Source organism: Tiliqua scincoides, chromosome 6 (assembly GCF_035046505.1).
Source record: "Tiliqua scincoides isolate rTilSci1 chromosome 6, rTilSci1.hap2, whole genome shotgun sequence".
Classification (NCBI taxonomy): Eukaryota; Metazoa; Chordata; class Lepidosauria; order Squamata; family Scincidae; genus Tiliqua; species Tiliqua scincoides.
This window is the reverse complement of record NC_089826.1, coordinates 59710896-59732824: the sequence shown is the minus strand read 5'-3', so window position 1 is coordinate 59732824 and position 21929 is coordinate 59710896. Positions and strand designations below refer to the sequence as shown.

Genomic DNA, 21929 nt, shown 5'->3' with positions numbered 1-21929 from the left:
AACACCACTCCATTGTAGCTTGAACACCACTGGTATACCAATGCAACTCTGCAGGCAGAGAGACCAAAACAGGAAGGAGATTGCGGTGTGATGTGGGAAAGATGAGGAGTTGATGTATGCCATATCCATCACCAAAAGGTAATGTAACACCTTTTCAGTCAGTGGATATGCCTTTGATACCAGAAAGCGCTATGCCAATGACAGAGCTAGCATAGGTAGGAGTATCCCCACAAGGAATGATGGGGAAGGGGAAAACACCAGAATATTGCACTTCCTGCCACCCTACTCTCTGATGGAAATTGACGAAGTCAAGGACAATGTTTGTCCCTTTTGTGTTTTTTCAAGGTTGTTACTTAAGTTATTCCATACATCACTTTATGGACTGCTTTTTGTAGCTCATGATTACCTGTGCTTGGTTTCATTTTCTTTGTGCCTCATTACTTCTATCATCAAAATGGAGATAATGACACATGCCCATTTATCAGAAATAGAGGGCCTTGGGAGCAAAGTTCTGCACAAACAATAGATTTTGGTGTTGTGTTGATGTCTGTGAAGCATCTTCTGTTTACAAGCAAATTGTGATAACTTTCCTAGTACAATAATAAAGTAACAGGGAGCAGTTTTGCTTTTTTTTTAAATTCATTTTTTTTTCCAGTTAGTGGCAGTGGAGATGAAACCTTTCATTGGGAGCATTTAATCAAAATATATAGTCAAGTTGCAAAAGCAGGTTTTTTCCTGGAGTTCATAGCTTGCCCTTTAATCTGGAACATAAACATTGGAAAGTTGAGTATGATAATTTAATTTCAAAGGAGAGCTGCTTGAAGTCAGCATCAGTTCAAGTTAATGGGAGCCATATGGTAGTAGTTCTTTTTTTTCTTGAAGAGCTGTGGTCTTCAGAAGAAATAAACGACCAAATCTTTCTTAAGAGGAAAAACTACAGTTTTTGGGATTGGTCTTTCTCCTGAGAGACTGTAGGAAGTATCCTTTTAAAGGGCTAGACTAGAGAATATTTATGTAACCAAGTCGTGATAATCAGTTGAATTGAAAATAAAGTATTGTCTGTTCTTGAACATCTACAGAGTTGTTTGCTTAACTAAAATCACACAGTCCTTGTAATTTCCTGGTCCTCAAGGGAATTTGAGATAAAACATGGCAAATTAGTACCTCTGTCGGTGAGAGGAAGGAAAGCTGTCAGTGGTTCTTTGTGAGTTTTTCCAGTGTATTTTTCTTGTAGATGAATCACAAATTATCTCTGGTGGATGACTTTTAGGCATCTGTAGAGTGACTGTAGTATTAACTGGCAGCAGTGAAGATGAATGAGAATTGCCATGTCATGATAAACAAAAACTAGCAACTCCCTATGGAATTACAAAGGAAAGAATATTGATAGGTGTTTGGTAGACAAGAGCAATTAGATTTATGTAAACATGTATCAGGCATTTGATTTTAAAACCAATGCAAGCATTTAAAATGGAATAATCAAAGTAGTTTTCAGATATTCCGAAGCATTTAGAAGAGATTTGCTTAATACTTGTAAATGCTTTAATATAACAGAGAAATATTAGCTTCATGCTCTTTTGTACAGCTCTGGAACATAAACTTTGGCTACAATGTTTATATACCATGGCTACAATATAGTACAGATGCCATATGTTTACAGGCGTATCTTGAGTTAAGGTGCTTCTTTTCAGAGCGCTTCGCTAACATGGCACCTTTCAATTATATTCATGTTTATTATTTTCAGTGCTTGCCTTGCTCTTAAGGGGGTTTTCAGTGCTGATGCACATACCAGCTGACTCTGAACTGAATCAAGCACCATTTTGTTACCAATGCTCATGTACTGTAGTATTTTTATTTCTTTTCATTTTTGCATCTTTTCTTTAGACCTAGTTCTGTTGCTCACTTAATAAATAATAGTGTGAATATATTTTTAGGTTTTGATATGCAGTGGCAAGTGAAAAAAGGCTGGAATTTGCTTTAAGGTAATAGTCACAGGTTATAGGTCTGGAACCTAACCTCATATTAGCAAAGTATGCCTCTATTTGTTAGCCTTTGATATGCTACAGGACCTTTTATTGTTTTTGCATTGGCTGACTAGCTTGGACACTTCTCTGGAATCCAATACAGAGTTAGATACCCATAAACCAATTTTAATCCATGGGTTTAAGTGTGTCGAATTCAATATTGGGTTATGGCATGTGTTCTTATGTTCACACTGTCTCTAATCCAGCAAAGATCACACAGAGCAGCCAGGGCTATATATGTGGAACCCATCTCAAATGAAAATCCTGCTTTCAATCAGCTGTTTAGGAGGGAAGAAGCAACAGGGGAGCCTTAATCCAGCCCCATATTCCGCCTCCCAGATACTGCTTGGAGAAGGTCAAGCTTTTCCGAAAGAGCTGTGCATTTGCACACAATCATCACATCTAGCTCATTTAGCACCTGTATATTAGTGGTAGCTTGACTGGGTCAAGTGTATGTATGTTGCTCAGTGCAGACCATTCACATGAAACTAGAATGTGTCCTGATAAGGAGCAGGAGCAATGCTTGGCTAGCATTTTTTTTAAGGTAAGCAATAATTCACTTAGCATTTATAGTGAAGTAATTAGCAACCCCGGGTGACTGGTTATTGGGACAGATATCCAGGATATAATTTTTTTAGATTAAAAAAATACTGTTTACAAAAGAAATGACCACAGCATTCTTCTGTGACTTGTAGAACATCTGACAGGACTCTCAAAGAATATGCAATTCAGTAATTTTATCCCTTTGGGTCGTGTAGTATGTGGAAGGGTGACCATTGTAGATACTGTGTTGCGTCCTGGAACTTGCTACATGTGGTATTGCAAGACTTGGCGATATCTACAATGTAACACCTATATAAAGTTCTTGAGTGAAGTCCTGGTATTGGGTGTCACTCAGCTCTGAATCCAGGATCAGCCATCTCTTTCCTGAATCAGTGTTTGAAACCTGTAGTCAGGCTGTGGTGGGGGAAGCCCTTCACCTTCTCAGCAAAGCTCTTATCTGTGCTTAAAATGGAACTGGCCTGGCTTAGGCACTGGGGGCACCTCTGCCATTCTGACCTCAACTGTTACCCTGCACATGCCTGATCTTGTCTGATCTCAGAAGCTAAGCAGGGTCAGGTCTGGTTAGTACTTGGATGGGAGACCACTTGGGAATACCAGGTGCTGTAGGCTTATACCATAGTCTTTTGAGACTGAAGGTTGCCAACCAACCCTCACATTCTCTGAAAGCTCAATCCAGAATATGAACGGAACAGCACCACTATGGCTCATGCCTGTCCCTTATGGACAGGAAGAACCCACTGGAAGCCCTGAGTTTTGCTTATGTTTGTCCACTGGATAAGTCCGTTCATCTGACCCTGGGGTAAGGAAGCTTAGAGTGTTTGAGCTAGGGTTTCCCACAGTTGGATTATTAACCAATGAGAACAATGGTATCTCAGTTCCCCAAAACTCCATAAAAAGGGAAGATTTGTTTGAGAAGGTGCACGTTTTGTTCTAGAAGTTGCAGAGTTAATGGTGTTTTTGTTGACATGTCCCATCAGTCAGTGGAGGCAAAAGGAGACTTTTAGTCTGCATAAGTGAGTTTTAAATAGGTACTGTTTAGTTAGATATGTTGAAAGCCTCTGGTTTTTTGTCCAAGCTGTAAGTTGCCTTTCCCCTTTAAACTGTCATTCTGAGGCATGCAGAGCGGTAGACAGTTCTGACACACAGTCTCAGCAGAACTTTGAATACCCTCCAGAAGCAAGGGAAGCACAGCTCCCCCACCCTCGGAGGGTGGGCATGGGGAATCCTTGGTATCCAGAATGGAACAGATACAAGGACACGCCTGAGATTGTCTCTAATCACAAGTATATGATTTTGCCTGTTTGATCATTGCCTGTTATTTTCTTGATAAACTTTGCCTAAGCCAATATCTGCCTGTCATGTTGGGGGAAGATCTCTGAGCCTCCTTAATCTCTGTCAGATTGCTCAATTGACTAAATACTGTAAAATCTTGGATGGCATAGAGTTTGCACAGAGGAGCTGGCCATGTGAACTTGTTTCACTCCTTCCACAACCAGTTTCAGCAGGGCCTGCTTTAAGCCAATTGGATAAATTTCTCCCAGCTGGGCCCCTAAAGGGTCGCTGCAGTGGGATGATCTACTCTTGTCTTGTGAAATACACACAACAACGCATTGCAATTGACATTTTGAATTTTTTTTCTCAACAGAAAATAAAATTAATATTTTGGCTAACTCATTTCACAATAACTAAAACAAGCAGTTTTGTAACTAATTACTTTTCAAAGCTAATCAACACATTTTGTTTGTTTACTTCTAGGCTTACATGTATACAATTTTATGTTAAAATGTGCTTAGATCCAGTTGGACAATTAAGGCTGCAATCCTAACCACACTTTCCTGAGAGTAAGCCCCACTGAACAAAACAGGACTTACTTTTGAGTAGACCTGGTTAGGATTATGCCCTTACTCACATGCACATTTTGCTTGCTTTCTATTCTACCATACATATATAATGTCTACATAAATTTTATTTATATCTCTGTGGGCCCAATCATAGCCAACTTTCCTACACTGATGCAGCTGCAATACAGCCTCAAAGTAAGGCAGCAAGCATTCCCTTACCTTGAGGAGGCCTCTGTGACTACCTCCCCATTACAGGATGCAGTGCATACCCTGTTGGCACAGCTGCAGCAGCCCTGGAAAGTTAAGAATATAAGAACAGCCCCACTGGATCAGGCCATAGGCCCATCTAATCCAGCTTCCTGTATCTCACAGCAGCCCACCAAATGCCCCAGGGAGCTCACCAGATAACCTCATCCTGGTGCCCTCTCTTGCATCTGGCATAGCCCATTTCTAAAATCAGGAGATTGTACATACACATCATGGCTTTTAACCTGTAATGGATTTTTTCTCCAGAAACTTGTCCAATCCCCTTTTAAAGGCCAGACGCCATCACCACATCCTGTGGCAAGGAGTTCCACAGACCAACCACACGCTGAGTAAAGAAATATTTTCTTTTGTCTGTTCTAACTCTCCAATGTATTGGCAACCTTCAGTCTCGAAAGACTATGGTATCGCGCTCTGAAAGGTGGTTCTGGCACAGCGTCTAGTGTGGCTGAAAAGGCCAATCTGGGAGTGACAATCCCTTCCACACCGGGAGCAAGTGCAGTCTGTCCCTGGTCTGTCTCCCTGGCTATGGGCCTTCCTTCTTTGCCTCTTAGCCTCAGACTGTTGGCAAAGTGTCTCTTCAAACTGGGAAAGGCCATGCTGCACAGCCTGCCTCCAAGCGGGCCGCTCAGAGGCCAGGGTTTCCCACTTGTTGAGGTCCATCCCTAAGGCCTTCAGATCCCTCTTGCAGATGTCCTTGTATCACAGCTGTGGTCTACCTGTAGGGCGCTTTCCTTGCATGAGTTCTCCATAGAGGAGATCCTTTGGGATCCGGCCATCATCCATTCTCACAACATGACTGAGCCAACGCAGGCGTCTCTGTTTCAGCAGTGAATACATGCTAGGGATTCCAGCACGTTCCAGGACTGTGTTGTTTGGAACTTTGTCCTGCCAGGTGATGTCGAGGATGCGTCGGAGGCAGCACATGTGGAAAGCGCTCAGTTTCCTCTCCTGTTGTGAGCAAAGAGTCCATGACTCGCTGCAGTACAGAAGTGTACTCAGGACGCAAGCTCTGTAGACCTGGATCTTGGTATGTTCCGTCAGCTTCTTGTTGGACCAGACTCTCTTTGAGAGTCTGGAAAACGTGGTAGCTGCTTTACCAATGCGCTTGTTTAGCTTGGTATCGAGAGAAAGAGTGTCGGAGATCGTTGAGCTAAGGTACACAAAGTCATGGACAACCTCCAGTTCATGCTCAGAGATTGTAATGCAGGGAGGTGAGTCCACATCCTGAACCATGACCTGTGTTTTCTTCAGGCTAATTGTCAGTCCAAAATCTTGCTAGGCCTTGCTAAAACGATCCATGAGCAGCTGGAGATCTTTGGCAGAGTGGGTAGTGACAGCTGCATCGTCAGCAAAGAGGAAGTCACGCAGACATTTCAGCTGGACTTTGGATTTTGCTCTCAGTCTGGAGAGGTTGAAGAGCTTTCCGTCTGATCTGGTCCAGATATAGATGCCTTCTGTTGCAGTTCAAAAGGCCTGCTTCAGCAGGACAGCGAAGAAGATCCCAAACAAGGTTGGTGCAAGAACACAGCCCTGCTTCACTCCGCTTCGGATGTCAAAAGGGTCTGATGTGGAGCCATCGAAGACAACAGTGCCCTTCATGTCCTTGTGGAAAGATCTCATGATGCTGAGGAGCCTGGGTGGACATCCGATCTTGGGGAGAATCTTGAAGAGGCCGTCTCTGCTGACCAGGTCGAAAGCCTTTGTGAGATCTATGAAGGCTATAAAGAGTGGCTGTCGTTGTTCCCTGCATTTCTCCTGCAGTTGTCTAAGGGAGAATACCATATCAGTGGTGGACCTGTTGGCTCGGAATCCACACTGCGATTCTGGATAGACGCTCTCTGCAAGTACCTGGAGCCTCTTTAGTGCAACTCGGGCAAACAGCTTTCCTACAACGCTAAGGAGAGAGATGCCGCGGTAGTTGTTGCAGTCACCCCTGTCACCTTTGTTCTTGTACAGCGTGATGATGTTTGCATCCCTCATGTCTTGAGGTACTCCACCTTCTCTCCAGCAGAGACAGAGGATTTCATGCAGCTCAGTGACGATGATCTCTTTGCAGCATTTTAGGACTTCAGCAGGGATGCTGTCTTTTCCAGGTGCTTTGCCAAAGGCAAGGGAGTCCAGGGCCACGTGAAGTTCTTCTAGGGTTGGTTCACTGTCAAGCTCTTCCAGCACAGGCAGGCACTCAATGTTGTTCAGCGCTTCTTCGATGACTACATTTTCTCTGGAATATACTAACTCTAACTCTCCCAACACTCAATTTTAGTGGATGTCCCCTGGTTCTGGTGTTATGTGAGAGTGTAAAGAGCATCTCTCTACCCACTTTATCCTACCCATGCATAATTTTGTAGTATTAGTAAACCTTTATTGGCATTAAACATAATTTTGTATGTCTCAATCAGGTCCCCCTCAGTCGTCTCTTTTCTAGGCTGAAGAGGCCCAAATGCCATAGCCTTTCCTCATAAGGAAGGTGCCCCAGCCCAGTAATCATCTTAGTCGCTCTCTTTTGCACCTTTTCCATTTCCACTATGTCTTTTTTGAGATGCGGCAGCCAGAACTGGCAATACTCCAGGTGTGGCTTTACCATTGATTTGTACAACAGCATTATAATATTAGCCGTTTTGTTCTCAATACCTTTTCTAATGATCCCAAGCATAGAATTGGCCTTCTTTATTGTTGCCCCACATTGAGTCGACATTTTCATTGACCTGTCCACCACCACCCCAAGATCTCTCTCCTGATCTGTCACAGACAGCTCAGAACCCATCAGCCTATATGTGAAGTTTTTATTTTTTGCCCCAATGTGCATGACCTTACACTTACTGACATTGAAGCACATCTGCCATTTTGCTGCCCATTCTGCCAGTCTGGAGAGATCCTTCTGGAGCTCCTCACCATCACTTCTGGTCTTCACAACTCAGAAAAGTTTGGTGTCGTCTGCAAACTTAGCCACCTCACTGCTCAACCCTGTCTCCAGGTCATTTATGAAGAGGTTGAAGAACACTGGTCCCAGGACACATCCTTGGGGCACACCGCTTTTCACTTCTCTCCATTGTGAAAATTGCCCACTGACACCCACTCTCTGTTACCTGGCCTTCAACCAGTTCTCAATCCGTGAGAGGACCTGTCCTCTAATTCCCTGACTGTGGAGTTTTTTTAGTCGCCTTTGGTGAGGGACCATGTCAAACGCCTTCTGAAAGTCCAGATATATAATGTCTACGGGTTCTCCCGCAACCACATGTCTGTTGACCTTTTCAAAGAATTCTATAAAGTTTGTGAGGCAAGGTTTGTGAGCTAAAAGGGAATTTCTCTGCATTACGCCGTCTTGTTATCTAGCCTATGGTCCTGAAGTTTCCAATAAGGGCAGTGTAATTATTCCCCTATACAAAACAGCCCTTTTTGGTAACACTTTTGTCCCCGCATCCTCTCACTGTGCCAAACCGTCTATCACATCCGATCATGCTACAATTCCCAATTTCTTCTCCTACTCTGCCTTTGTCTTGTTGATCTCTAACCTCCTCATCCCACAGGGATGAGGAGTCTCCAACCGGATGCCCCATGGCTCCTGTTGGCCTTCCCCCAGGGATCGGTTTAAAAGCTGCTCTGTCACCTTTTTAATGTTATGCGCCAGCAGTCTGGTTCCATTCTGGTTCAAGTGAAGCCCGTCCGTCTTGTACAGGCCCCGCGTGTCCCAAAATGTTCCCCAGTGCCTAAGGAATCTAAACCCCTCCTCCCTACACCACCGTCTCATCCATGGATTGAGACCCCAGATCTCCGCCTGCCTTCCCCTGGCAGGGGTCCTCCCTGGGAGATTGTTTCCCTCCTCTCCAGGATGATGTCCTCCAGCCCTGAGACTTCCTACCCGGGCAACTGAGGAGCTGCACGCCTGAGGTTGGGACGAAGCCTGATTGTCCCCGGAAGTATCCCCACGGTCCTTCTCTGCCTGACTCTGCTTCTCCAGGTCGGCCACCAAGGCTTCAAGGGGGCGGACGTGTTCCCTGAGACCCTGGAGCTCCTTGCACCGAGGACACACCCATGACTTATGCCCCAGAGGCAAATAGTCATACATGTGGCACTCGATGCAGAACACTGGATAGCCCCCACCCTGCTGCTGGCTACCTTACTGCATAGCTTTTTTTGTTGTTTTTATTTATGGGTACCTTTTAAAAACCCTACACTGGTTAGCAGCCCTCTTCTCAAGGGAAGAGAAAGGGTGGTGTCTGGGGCCCTGGCCTCCTCGCCCTGCTGCTGAACTCGCCCAGATGCTAAACTCACGGTGCCTTACCTAGCACTTAGCTCCCAGAGGCACTTGGGATCCCAGAGGCCACACGCTCCTGCAGAGAGGCTCACATGATGTCAGGCCCTAGCTTTATTCCCCTAGCTAGCTCCTCCTCCCCTCCTCCTTGCTGATTGAAAAGGGGGCTGGTCTTCCCAGGTGAGATTACAAAAGCTCAGGAAGACAAAAGGTTGCTGATGGGCTTAATCCACTCTGCAGGCCCCTGAATGGGTCGCTTGGATTAGCCTAATGGGGCTCTTATCACCTCCTAAAGGTGGTGATGCTAAATTGCTGAGATGGACTATGCTAGATTGTTTGGGTGGTTGGGAACTGGCCCTTCCTAGGTTCTTACCCTCCTAGTTCTGTTCTCTTAGTCTGGACTGTTTTTTTTAACCTCAAGCTAGTTTTTATTTGAGTTTGTGTGTTTGTTTAATTATTTATTGCTCTCACCTAGATCCTGTGTCCCAATTTACTGAACTGTTTAGGTTATGTTCTAACTTAGATTAAGTTTAACTTGGGTTAAGTATAGGATTAATTTAAAACAAAGTAGAAAAACTTGCTTTCCACTTTATCCTCCTCAGTTTTATTTATTTTCCCAAGTGCCTGACCCTTGGGCTCTTACTCACGAGTAGGACTCTGCTCCTGCTCAGAGTAGACCTATGTACACACCTGTACATAAATTGCATATTACCCATAGGAAAGCTGCTGTTGTGAATTATCACTGACTCTTCAAAAAGAAAGGGGGGCAGAAGAAGAATAGGCTCATCATAACTGTAAAATCATGTACACTTTCCATGAAGTATCACTGTGAGGCTGACATCTCTCTCCCACAGCTTACCCTACCTTCACAATGATGTTGCATCTTTTTCAGGGCTTTACCATTTGGGAGGGGGTAAGTGCTGTACCATTTTTTTGTGGGTACCACCCTTGTGACTACCACTGTCATCAGAGATACCAGCTGAGCACTGCTTGCCCAAACTGTGCCTCTTTCAAAGGGCCATGCAGTTGCACAGCTACATCTTGCCCACTGGTGCATCACCATCCATCTCCAATTCCAGTAGGATCAGAACAGGCAAGAGCATACCACATGATCACCAAGGCAATGGGACCAAGTACCACCTGCCATACTGTGAAGTACCACCAGTTAAGAAGCACCATCTATGTAGCTGTTTCCGCTCTCAGTAGATGACTGTCTAATATGGGACTAAAGCCAGTGGCACTGATGACCTTAGTTAAAATGGTTGAGTCCTAATTAACAGGATAATTAGGAGTCTCTATGCATTAAGAATGTTTGGAAGAACACATTTTGACCAACAAAAATGAATGGTACTTCTGCCTTCTAAAGCAGTGGTTCTCACACATTTAGCACCGGGACCCACTTTTTAGAATGTGAATCTTGTCAGGACCCACCGGAAGTGATGTCATGACCAGAAGTGACATCATCAAACAGGAAATTTTTTAACAATCCTAGGCTGCAATCCTACCCACAGTTATCCAGGAGTAAGTCCCTTTACTATCATTGTTAAAAGAATACACATAACTTGTTAAAAGTACAGGTCTGTAACATTTCCCCAGATGCAGTCACAGACCAGGGTAGCATCAAGTCTAATATAATAAAAATAATAAATATAATAAAATAAATAAAAATCAAATATTGAAATGAATAGGGACCCACCTGAAATCGGTCCCGACCCACAGTTTGAGAAACACTTTTCTAAAGGGTTTCAGCATGCTTAAGACTGTCAACTGTCTTCTCAAGTATATAAATACCAGTGGTTTCCACAATACATGGTAAGTTTACAATGTCCTGTATTTAGGACTGGGTTTCCTTTTTTTCGAGCAAGACTCTCAGGCCTTTAATAGCTGCGTCAGGCGGAAATCCAGCAGATGAAGCCTTTTGAATCACTGCTTTAACATGGCAAAAAAAAGCCTGTTTCTTATCTTCATATAATGGGTAAATGCAGTGGAATCCTGCCAGAAAGAAGGGAGCAATGTGAGTTTAGGAATGAATTTTTAAAATTGCTTTTACACTGTTTTACTCTTTTGAGTACCTGTTTTGGTATACGTTTTATTTATTCTTATTTTTTAATTATGAACCTGAAGATCAGATGTAACTATAATAATTTTTTTAAAATTAATAAAGTCAACACACTATTTATTATAAGTTGACAATTTCTTTCCTTATTGTGAGTGAGCATATGTACAGTGGAAATGGAGGACAAGAACGGCACGTAAGTGGTCTGAGTAGGTCTAAAGACAGTCTCATTCAGAAATGACCTATAAAAAGGTTTTAAAAATGTCAGTCAACAACAGCTGAAAACTTCCAAGATCCCAGGGTCAGTTTGGAGAGCTGTAGTTCAAATGCAGATATGTTTTTTGTCTTCTAAACTTCAGCAAATCCTAGGTAGTTATTAAAAAGCAACCAGCTCTTTCCCCTCCACAAATTTGTAGCACATCTTTCTACATATAAAACACCATGATTTCAACCGATTGCTCCACTTTCACTTTTTCAACCATTGGGGAGCCCTGCGGACATCAGCGCAGGGCTCCTCGCACTCCCGGGAGGCTGCAGGAGGCTCTGGTAAGTGTACCCAAGCCTCTGCAGCCCCCCTGAGTGGCGTGATCCTGGGGATCAGGCCACTGCCTTCCCCCCCGCCCGCTCTAGAACTTACTGTGGCTTTCAAACTCCCTGGGAGTTTGAAAACTGCAGGGCTATAGTAATATGTCTCCCTATTCATTATTTTGTTTAGCTACATTTAGTCTTTTGCTCAGTACTTCAGAGTGGACTTTGGAACAGAGAAACTCCTAATAATGAAAAAAGCAACTTGCCACTGCAGTGTCTCAGGATTCTGCAGTGTCATCTTCTGCCTGGTTCTCTGCAAAGTGAAGTCATAGGAAGAGATTGGCCAACCTCACTCTTCTACTCAGAATCCTTTGTAAGCTGAAATAAGTAATTGCTCTGGGAAACATAGTACTACAGTGTTCCAGGTTTCCTAGTGTGTCAAGCATACATTTCTTTGCCTTTGTAACTCAGCATTTGGAAAGTTGCCTAGCTGCACTGTACAACATAAACAAAAACCACCAAAGTGGCCCAAAGAGCTAATCGCAGGCATCATCACGGACTGGTTACAAATTTAATCCCCAGGCAAGGAAATACAAAAGAGGCCAGACCTTACTCAAGATCAAAGTTCTGAACAAGAATACATGCTGCCGCCTGTAATGACTTAGGGGGTGAACTCACTTACTAGCCCTTACTATCATTGCAGACTCCAAAAATGCTTAATTTCCTAACATGGAAACAGAAGCTGCAGCTCAGTTACACAATACAGAAGTCAGTGTATCAAAGGATTCAAATTGGCAAATGAGCTTGCAAGCTCATTTCTCATCATTGTATTCACTTTGTTATGCATGCACCAAAGAGAAGGCCCTGAAATAATACCAGTAAATTGGCAGAAAGCATCAAACAGCAGCAAAAAAGGATCTGGTTCAATAGTAAACCATTATTTGGTATTATATGAACCAGCCTAAGGGAACAAGAGGAGGGGACTGAAAACTCTGGTTTTTAGCTAAAAAAAACCTACAGTTCTCTGTTATTTATGAATTCAGGATGGGGATAACAAATTAGGATATCAAACCATAGTTTAGTCCTGGTTTGATACCCTGGCTTGTTCTCAATATAGAAGTTACACTGTTGTCCCCCAAATTTGGGGGGAAGCTCTGGTTTGCTTTTAAATTCAAAGTACAAACCTTCTTTGTCTTGCACATGAGAGAACAGAAGAGGAGCACATGAGGTTGTGGCTCCCCTTAAGATCATTCCCATAATGATAAACTACGATGTAGTGTTATGACTTGGCAAGAAAGTCAGCGGAGCTGTTGCTTCCACTGCTCCTAACAAAGAAACTAAGATTCAGAAGGAGGTTAAGTTGTTCTGAAAGTAAGGTTTGAATTTGCTTGGTTATAATGGGCTAAATGTGAGCATTTGAGATCAAGAGAAATAAAGGCAAGTCTGGGCATATATAAAAGGTTGAACTGTAGTCATGAAAAATTATTTAATATTTTTGTGTATGAGGAGTTGGCCTAGTACCATGCTGTTAGAAAGTGAATAGGGCCTGTAGGTGCAAGAAAACCGCATCTGGATATGGATGGAGGAAAGGGAAACACTTTAATATACAAAGCAGTCTTCCATTGTGTGCAGCCCCTGAACCCACACAACTAAACATTTCTCAGGATTATCAGCCTACAGCAGTTTGTGGAGTGCTCTTGATTTGCATGCCCAAACAAGACAGTGAGATTGTATTATCCTGCATGCAACTCCTTTTAAACCTTCTCTGCACTAGTGAGGAGTTGAGCTGAAATAGTTAGTTTCTTCTTATTTTTTTCTTGTTTGTGATGAGATATTAAGGGATTTTTTATAGGGAGAAGTAATATTTCAACTCACAAATCCCAATCAATCTGTTCAGGGAAGAACTGCTAGTATTAGATACCAGCAGAGTTCCCACAAAAGGCCAGGATGAGCTTCTGCGTAATTAGCAAAAGCGAACACTGAAGTGTCTACAAGGCTTCCTGCAACACCACCCCAGAGGCTGGCAGTCACTAAGCTGAAGTGAAGACCTCTCCTTCTCCCCCAGTGCTATCTTGGGGATTGTGTTGCTGCTGCTGCTATGGCCCCTCCCCCGCACATACTTACAGTGCTCCCAACTCCATTGCAGGAGTTTGGGAAGCACTGTGTTAGATCACGAGTCCATATGGACCAAGGAACTATTTACTTTGCGATGTAAACTGCTTTGTGAACCTTTTCTGTTGCTGTTGAAAAGTGGCACATGAATACTGTTAACAACTTCATCTAGACATTTCATGGGAATATAGACAGTGAGGGTGGAGCCAGAAGGAACCAAAATTAGTTGAAAGAGAACAGGATTTTGTTATCGTCTGTAATGCTTATCCACACTTGCTAAACAAACCACAGTATTTAAAAACCATGGATCCACATGACATCAGGCAGCCCAATCCTGAGCTGCCCGGGGGGCCCAGGCTCGGCGGCACAGAGGAGGGCTGCCAACGAATCCAGCGCCTCCCATGCTACCGCGGGAGGCGCCTTGGGAGAAGTGCCATTTTCAATGGCAGTTGAGCTAGATGCTAAACAACCCACATGAAATTGGCTCACAGCCCACCTAGTGGGTCCAGACCCATAGTTTGAGAAACGCTACATTATTCTACCATAGTTCATGCCAGCTGCCTTGCTGCTCTATACAGCTGCCTTGCCCCCAATCCTTAACTGCCACAACTCCAAACACCCTTCTGCTTACAATAAAATAGATGGCTTCTCCACTGAGTTGTTAAAATGCTGATGCAGCCACAGTGCAGCTCTGAAGTAAGGGAACAAACATTCTCTTACCTTGAGGAGGCTTCTGTGACTGTCCCCCACCACAGTATGTGGCATGTGGCCCACTGGGACTGAAAATTGGTTAGGATTGTGCTGTAAAGTTTATATGCAGCCTTGACTTGATGGTATAGCAGTCACAAGGTATCCACAATGGATCCATTCCTGGATCGCCCATGGATACTAATAACCATAGATACTGGGGTTTGCATTAAAAACATTTTTAAAAGTAAAAATAAAGTTTTTAAAAGCATTCCTTACCTTTGCGCTGCAAACTGCATGAGCTGCAGAGCAGTCTCTGATGCTTCCAGAAGCCACTTCTGGATCACACCAAAGCCCATGACCCCCTCCCTTGGCCCTGGTGTACCTCAGAATGAACCACAAAAGTGTTTCCCAAATGCTTCGGCTGTGATTTCTGAAGTGCACCAGGGCCAAAGAGGAAGTCATGGGCCTGGGCACAACCCAGAAGCGGTTTTTGGGAGCACCAGAGACTGTCCTGCAACTAGTGCAATTTGTGGTGCTAGGGAAAAGAACACTTTTAAAAACTTTTCTTTTTGTTAAGCAACTTAAAAGGAACACTTTTCAAAAGTGCCTCACAAGACTTGGAAATGGCTTCCAGGAGCCCCAGAGTGAGTTCCCTGCCATCAGCGGATGGTCAGATCTGCAGATGCTGAGATCATGGGTGGCAAGGGACCACTGCATTTGAAAGATTCACACACTAGGATACCCAGGAAGTATTTTGTCTCAGGCAGAACTGGGAAACCTGGCAAAAAAAATCTTAAAGGGCACAGCTTCCTTCTGCTCACACTCCATCAGACAGAATTCACACTCTACCAGTGGCACACCTGGAGGGGCAAGGGGTACAATTTCCCCAGAAATTTAGGTGCCTGGGGGTTGGCACCATCACCTGCTCCCCTGCCACTGGCTTGCTGGCACAATTGGGACTGTGCCAACAGTGGTTGCATTCTCAGAGCCACAGCCGGCACGGTTCCACACCTATCCAAAGGCTACCCTCCTCTCTCATCCCTTCTCAGATCAGGGGGGAACCATGCCTAGAGTGGTTGCGCTCCTGCAGCCACTCTAGGTATGGTTCCAGAACAGGGGTGCCCAAACCCCGGCCCGGGGGCCACTTGCGGCCCTCGAGGCCTCTCAATGCGGCCCTCAGAGAGCCCCAGTTTCCAATGAGCCTCTGGCCCTCTGCAGATTTGTTGAAGCACACACTGGCCCACACACTGAAGCACACACTTCTCTCAGCATGAGGGTGACTGTTTGACCTCTCATGTGAGCTGTGGGATGAGGGCTCCCTCCACTGCTTGCTTTTTCACATCTGTGATGCAGCAGCGGCAGCAAAGGAAAGGCCAGCCTTGCTTTGTGCAAGGCCTTTTATAGGCATTGAGCTATTGCAAGACCTTCATTCATTCATATAAGTTCATCTTTAATATATTCATTTATGTAAACTTATGTAAATTTATTCAAATTTTAAATGTAAATTAATTCTTTTTTCCCCCTGGCCCCCAACACAGTGTCAGAGAGCTGATGTGGCCCTCCTGCCAAAAACTTTGGACACCCCTGTTCCAGAGGGAGGAGAGGAGGGCAGCCCTCAGAACGGCTAGGGAGCCAGCCTGGCCAGAAGCAGCACCCGTTGCCTCCGATTTCAGAGGAGGTGTGCGCCGCTTCAAGCTGCAATGGAGCCATTTGTGCTGCTGCTAGCTGTGCGGAAAGCTCCATTGGAGCTTTATCACGCCACTGGAAGTCACCTTTAAAAAAGCTCCGATGGAGCCTTCCGCACTGCTAGCAGCACTGCAGAAGCCTTCATTGGAGCCTGGGCTGCCTCCTCCCTACCCCCTTTTTTTCCTAAGGGGGAACAGAGGAGGAGGTAGCATGGTAGTAATTGTCACCACAATTACTTTGGTGTCAGGGCTGGTGAATGCGGGAGGTGGCTCCTGGCAGGAGGACTGCCAGGACCACCACTGCATTTCACTAAGCATTGGTAGGATATAACTTCCGCTCATTACAATAAGGCTTGTGCACACCACCTGCTCATCAAATCACAAAATCAAAATAGGTAGAAATTAGAATGCTGATTGCTTAAACAAAATGTTATATTTGACCTACACTGCACATTATAAAGAACAAATCACCAAAAACAGGCAGCATGGAATATTTTGTTTGGGAAAAGTAAGTCCTTTTCAAGAAACCAGAAAATGCAACCATCACATAGTGCATTCATGTCGTTTTCTTGCTTGCCCTTTTGCACTCAGCTAACCTTCTTCTTTAAACAGTCCATGGCCTCCTTCCAGTCTTATTGAAAGACGCAGTCAAAGTCTCAAAGTTTCTATTTAAGAAGGTGACAGAGCAAACTTGCCACAATACTGCACCCTGGAGCCCAAATAGGTGTGTGCTGATGAATTGCCAAAGGGAGCATTCCTTGTAGCCAAGATCTGCCAATGAAAATATACGGTTGCAGCTCTTAGGAAGTATTTAATTCTGTGCTGACTTGCAATGCGTTCTCACATACTTTGAAAATAGGCAAGGAACATAAATAATGAAGATATGCCATTTACTTCTATGATTATTTTCTCATCTTAGACAGTTAAGACTGAGTCTAGGGAGGTGTTTCTAAAGAAAGAAGGGAAAATTAACAATATGTTACTCAAAATCAGAGCATTTAGTGCAGGGGTACCCGAACCCTGGCCCTGGGGCCACATGTGGCCCTCAAGACTTCTCAATGCAGCCCTCAGGGAGCCCCCAGTCTCCAACGAGCCTCTGGCCCTCCAGAGATTTGTTGAAGCCCGCAGTGGCCTGATGCAACTGCTCTCAGGGTGAGAGCAACTGTTTGACCTCTTGCGTGAGCTGTGGGATGAGGGCTCCCTCCACTGCTTGCTGTTTCATGTCTGTGATGCAGCAGAGGCAGCAAAGGAAAGGCCAGGCTTGCTTTATGCAAGACCTTTTATAGGCCTTGAGCTATTGCAAGACCTTCATTCATTCATATAAGTTCATCTTTAATATATTCATTTATGTAAACTTATGCAAATTTATTCAAATTTTAAATGTAAATTAATTCTTCCCCCCCCTGGGCCCCCGACACAGTGTCAGAGAGATGATGTGGCCCTCCAGCCAAAAGCTTTGGACACCCCTGATTTAGTGGCTTCACTTGGAAGCATAAAGAATCTCCTCTTTACATACATACCTATACAGACTGCTTCACATATGAAATGAAGATTTCTTTATAAACAGCAATTTTTAAAACATTTTTCAAAGCCACTCTGTATATTTTGCAAAATTCCCCCAAGTAAAACAAAATAGAACCTATACACCGATAGAAAATAAAAAGACATTCTAGCTTAATGTCATGGACATCAAATACACAGGATTGTTCTGAGTAACAGTCAGAGCAGCCCTTTCCATATTCCAATGATTCCACATATTCTATAAATACAATGGGAAAAAATTCTCAGAATTTAGCTATATCTTTCTTATAGAACAATTATTATTTTAACATCCACTTGCCATTTAAAGTGGAATTTGGTGGCACTGAACCAAGTTAGGAAAACAGGCCAATTATTCAGAAGCCTAAGGATCTAGTTCATATATTGCGCTTATAGCAATGAGTTGTACTATGAGTACAATAAGGTAGAACTCCCCCCCCCCCCCAAAAAAAAACCCTATGCCAGCAACTGAGAAACCCCACAAACCAAACCAAAAAACAAACTAGTGGCTTATACATTCTGGTAATATACATTTTCACTTCAACATACTGTTGATTCAAATATATTTTTTGTTTTAAAATTAAAAAATCCAGACTTAAATGTTAATGGGCTTTGTATTCTTGTAGCACATGCAAACTGAAATCCCTCACAATGTATGTATATCAAACAGTGACTGCCTATATTGAACTCACTATGCAATCCTACACATGCTTATTTGAATGCAAGTTCCACTGTCTCCAGTGTGGCTTATTCCTAGCAAGTATGTTTAGGACTGCAGTCTAAGGGCCCAATCCTATCCAGTTTTCCAGTGCTGGTGCTGCTGTGTCTATGGGGTATGCACTGCTTCCTGTGTTGGGGAAGCAGTCACAGACGCCTCCCTCAAGGTATGGGAACATTTGTTCCCTTACCTCGAGACTGCATTACAGCTGCACCGGTGTAGGAAAATTGGACTGGGCCCTCAATCAAGTCTCTTATCTTTAAGGTACATTTTGTATGCAATATAAAATGTATTATTTTTAGATTACAGGTGGGACCTTGGTATCCACTGATTTGGTATCCACTGATTTGACTCACCATTGATTCCGAGGTCCACTTTTAAATGCCTTGTAACAAGGAAAAAAGCATCAAAATCCAAATTCCTACTTTAGAGCCGTTAAATATTATAATTTCATTCAATTAGATTCCATTATTCACCCCATCTAGTGGTTGAATGAGACAGTGTCTATATCAATGCAATCTGGGGCAACAATGGAGGAGCAAAAAACCTGGAAACAGGTCTTTAAAGCTATTTTTCTACTGATTTGGTATCAACTGATTTTTTTCCGAAGAAGAATACCACCCACACCCACTATACACTAAGGCCTTCAACTAAAATCACCCAGTTGTGGATTCACACAGAAACAGCAGAGTAATGTAGCTCAGCAGCTAAAGGCAATGGCCTAGAATAGAAGTTTTGAAATTTGCCACCTTCAGAGAACCCGTTCCATCAAACTTTTTCCTAGTTGCACAGGATTTTGGAACACAGTACTGTATACTGCTTTTCAACAAAATAAATTCACAAAGCAGTTTACACAGCAAAAATAAATGAAACGATGATGCCTAGTCCTAGAGCTCACAAGCTAAAAGATGATGAAAAAGGGAAACCAGCAAACAGCCACTGGAAAAGATGACATGCCTAGTTGAACTGGAACAACTGTCCTACTAATATAGTTATCAATCTAAAAAGAGCTTTTTAGTCCAGTTAGCAGGGGCCAACTTTTAGAGTGATAGCTCAGGGCGCTAACCAGGGCTATCAGACCTTGCATGAACCAAGAGTGCATCTCAGAAAAACAACCAACTCTCTCTGGCAACTGTGCAATGCAAGAGAAGCTTGATAGAGCTGGGCAGATTGTATCTGAGGCCATTACTGATTTTCTCCTTTCAAAAATCACAGGTAATGCAATTTTCAATGAACCCCAGGATTCTCTGGCACACCCTGAAAACCTCTGCCCTAGAACATGCATAGTAGAGCCTCAGTTGCATCCCAATGCATATTTGTTTGCTTATGTTTGATCTGCCATTATTTCACTGCTGTATTTATTGCTGTATTCACTCCTGTATTTCATTGCACTGTGTTAGATATTTTTGTTGTTTAATCAGTTTATTGTTATTATGGAATATAGCTCAGAGTAGTGCTGCACCCAGCGTTCCATCTGCTGCGCCCGATCCTGGATGACCTCGCCTGTGGCAGACTTCAGAGGGGCAATTTTCTTCTGTGTTGGACCTAGGGCCTGCTTGATACCATCATACATCCCCTTGATGTTGCCCGTGTCAGCTGCTATCTGTATCTCGGAACAGAGCTGGAGCCAGTAGTCGAAAATGTAGAAAATGTAGTCACAGAAGAAGCACTGAACAACATTGAGTGCCTGCCTGTGCTGGAAGAGCTTGACAGTGAACCAACCCTAGAAGAACTTCACGTGGCCCTGGACTCCCTTGCCTTTGGCAAGGCACCTGGAAAAGACAGCATCCCTGCTGAAGTCCTAAAATGCTGCAAAGAGATCATCGTCACTGAGCTGCATGAAATCCTCTGTCTCTGCTGGAGAGAAGGTGGAGTACCTCAAGACATGAGGGATGCAAACATCATCACGCTGTACAAGAACAAAGGTGACAGGGGTGACTGCAACAACTACCGCGGCATCTCTCTCCTTAGCGTTGTAGGAAAGCTGTTTGCCCGAGTTGTACTAAAGAGGCTCCAGGTACTTGCAGAGAGCATCTATCCAGAATCGCAGTGTGGATTCCGAGCCAACAGGTCCACCACTGATATGGTATTCTCCCTTAGACAACTGCAGGAGAAATGCAGGGAACAACGACAGCCACTCTTTATAGCCTTCATAGATCTCACAAAGGCTTTCGACCTGGTCAGCAGAGACGGCCTCTTCAAGATTCTCCCCAAGATTGGATGTCCACCCAGGCTCCTCAGCATCATCAGATCTTTCCACAAGGACATGAAGGGCACTGTTGTCTTCGATGGCTCCACATCAGACCCTTTTGACATCCGAAGCGGAGTGAAGCAGGGCTGTGTTCTTGCACCAACCTTGTTTGGGATTTTCTTCGCTGTCCTGCTGAAGCAGGCCTTTGGAACTGCAACAGAAGGCATCTATCTCCGGACCAGATCAGACGGAAAGCTCTTCAACCTCTCCAGACTGAGAGCAAAATCCAAAGTCCAGCTGAAATGTCTGCGTGACTTCCTCTTTGCCGACGATGCAGCTGTCACTACCCACTCTGCCAAAGATCTCCAGCTGCTCATGGATCGTTTTAGCAAGGCCTGCCAAGATTTTGGACTGACAATCAGCCTGAAGAAAACACAGGTCATGGTTCAGGATGTGGACTCACCTCCCTGCATTACAATCTCTGAGCATGAACTGGAGGTTGTCCATGACTTTGTGTACCTTGGCTCAACGATCTCCGACACTCATTCTCTCGATACCGAGCTAAACAAGCGCATCGGTAAAGCAGCTACCACGTTTTCCAGACTCACAAAGAGAGTCTGGTCCAACAAGAAGCTGACGGAACATACCAAGATCCAGGTCTACAGAGCTTGCGTCCTGAGTACACTTCTGTACTGCAGTGAGTCATGGACTCTTCGCTCACAACAGGAGAGTAAACTGAACGCATTCCACATGCGCTGCCTCCGACGCATCCTCGGCATCACCTGGCAGGACAAAGTTCCAAACAACACAGTCCTGGAACGTGCTGGAATCCCTAGCATGTATTCACTGCTGAAACAGAGACGCCTGCGTTGGCTTGGTCATGTCGTGAGAATGGATGATGGCCGGATCCCAAAGGATCTCCTCTATGGAGAACTCGTGCAAGGAAAGCGCCCTACAGGTAGACCACAGCTGCGATACAAGGACATCTGCAAGAGGGATCTGAAGGCCTTAGGGATGGACCTCAACAAGTGGGAAACCCTGGCCTCTGAGCGGCCCGCTTGGAGGCAGGCTGTGCAGCATGGCCTTTCCCAGTTTGAAGAGACACTTTGCCAACAGTCTGAGGCTAAGAGGCAAAGAAGGAAGGCCCATAGCCAGGGAGACAGACCAGGGACAGACTGCACTTGCTCCCGGTGTGGAAGGGATTGTCACTCCCGGATTGGCCTTTTCAGCCACACTAGACGCTGTGCCAGAACCACCTTTCAGAGCGCGATACCATAGTCTTTCGAGACTGAAGGTTGCCAATACAATTGTTATTATGAAGTTTAAGCTTCCCCTCCACAAATGAGGAAAGGGAGGTGATGGCAACAGCAATAGCCCTCTTAGCCAGCCAGCCTCCTCTTTTTCTATGATTGCTTGAAGCGGAGGAGGAGGAGGTAACAATGACACCACCAGCAACAGAGCT

At 44.4% G+C, this 21929-nt stretch overlaps 1 protein-coding gene and 1 pseudogene across 3 annotated transcripts in view; one reads left to right on the top strand and one right to left on the bottom strand.

Moving 5' to 3' along the window:
* The window catches only part of STOX2 (storkhead box 2), a 114817-nt gene that overhangs the window by 50486 nt on the left and 42402 nt on the right, over window positions 1-21929 (bottom strand). The window lies entirely within an intron of this gene.
* Window positions 3081-3197, top strand: LOC136656734 (5S ribosomal RNA; annotated as a pseudogene).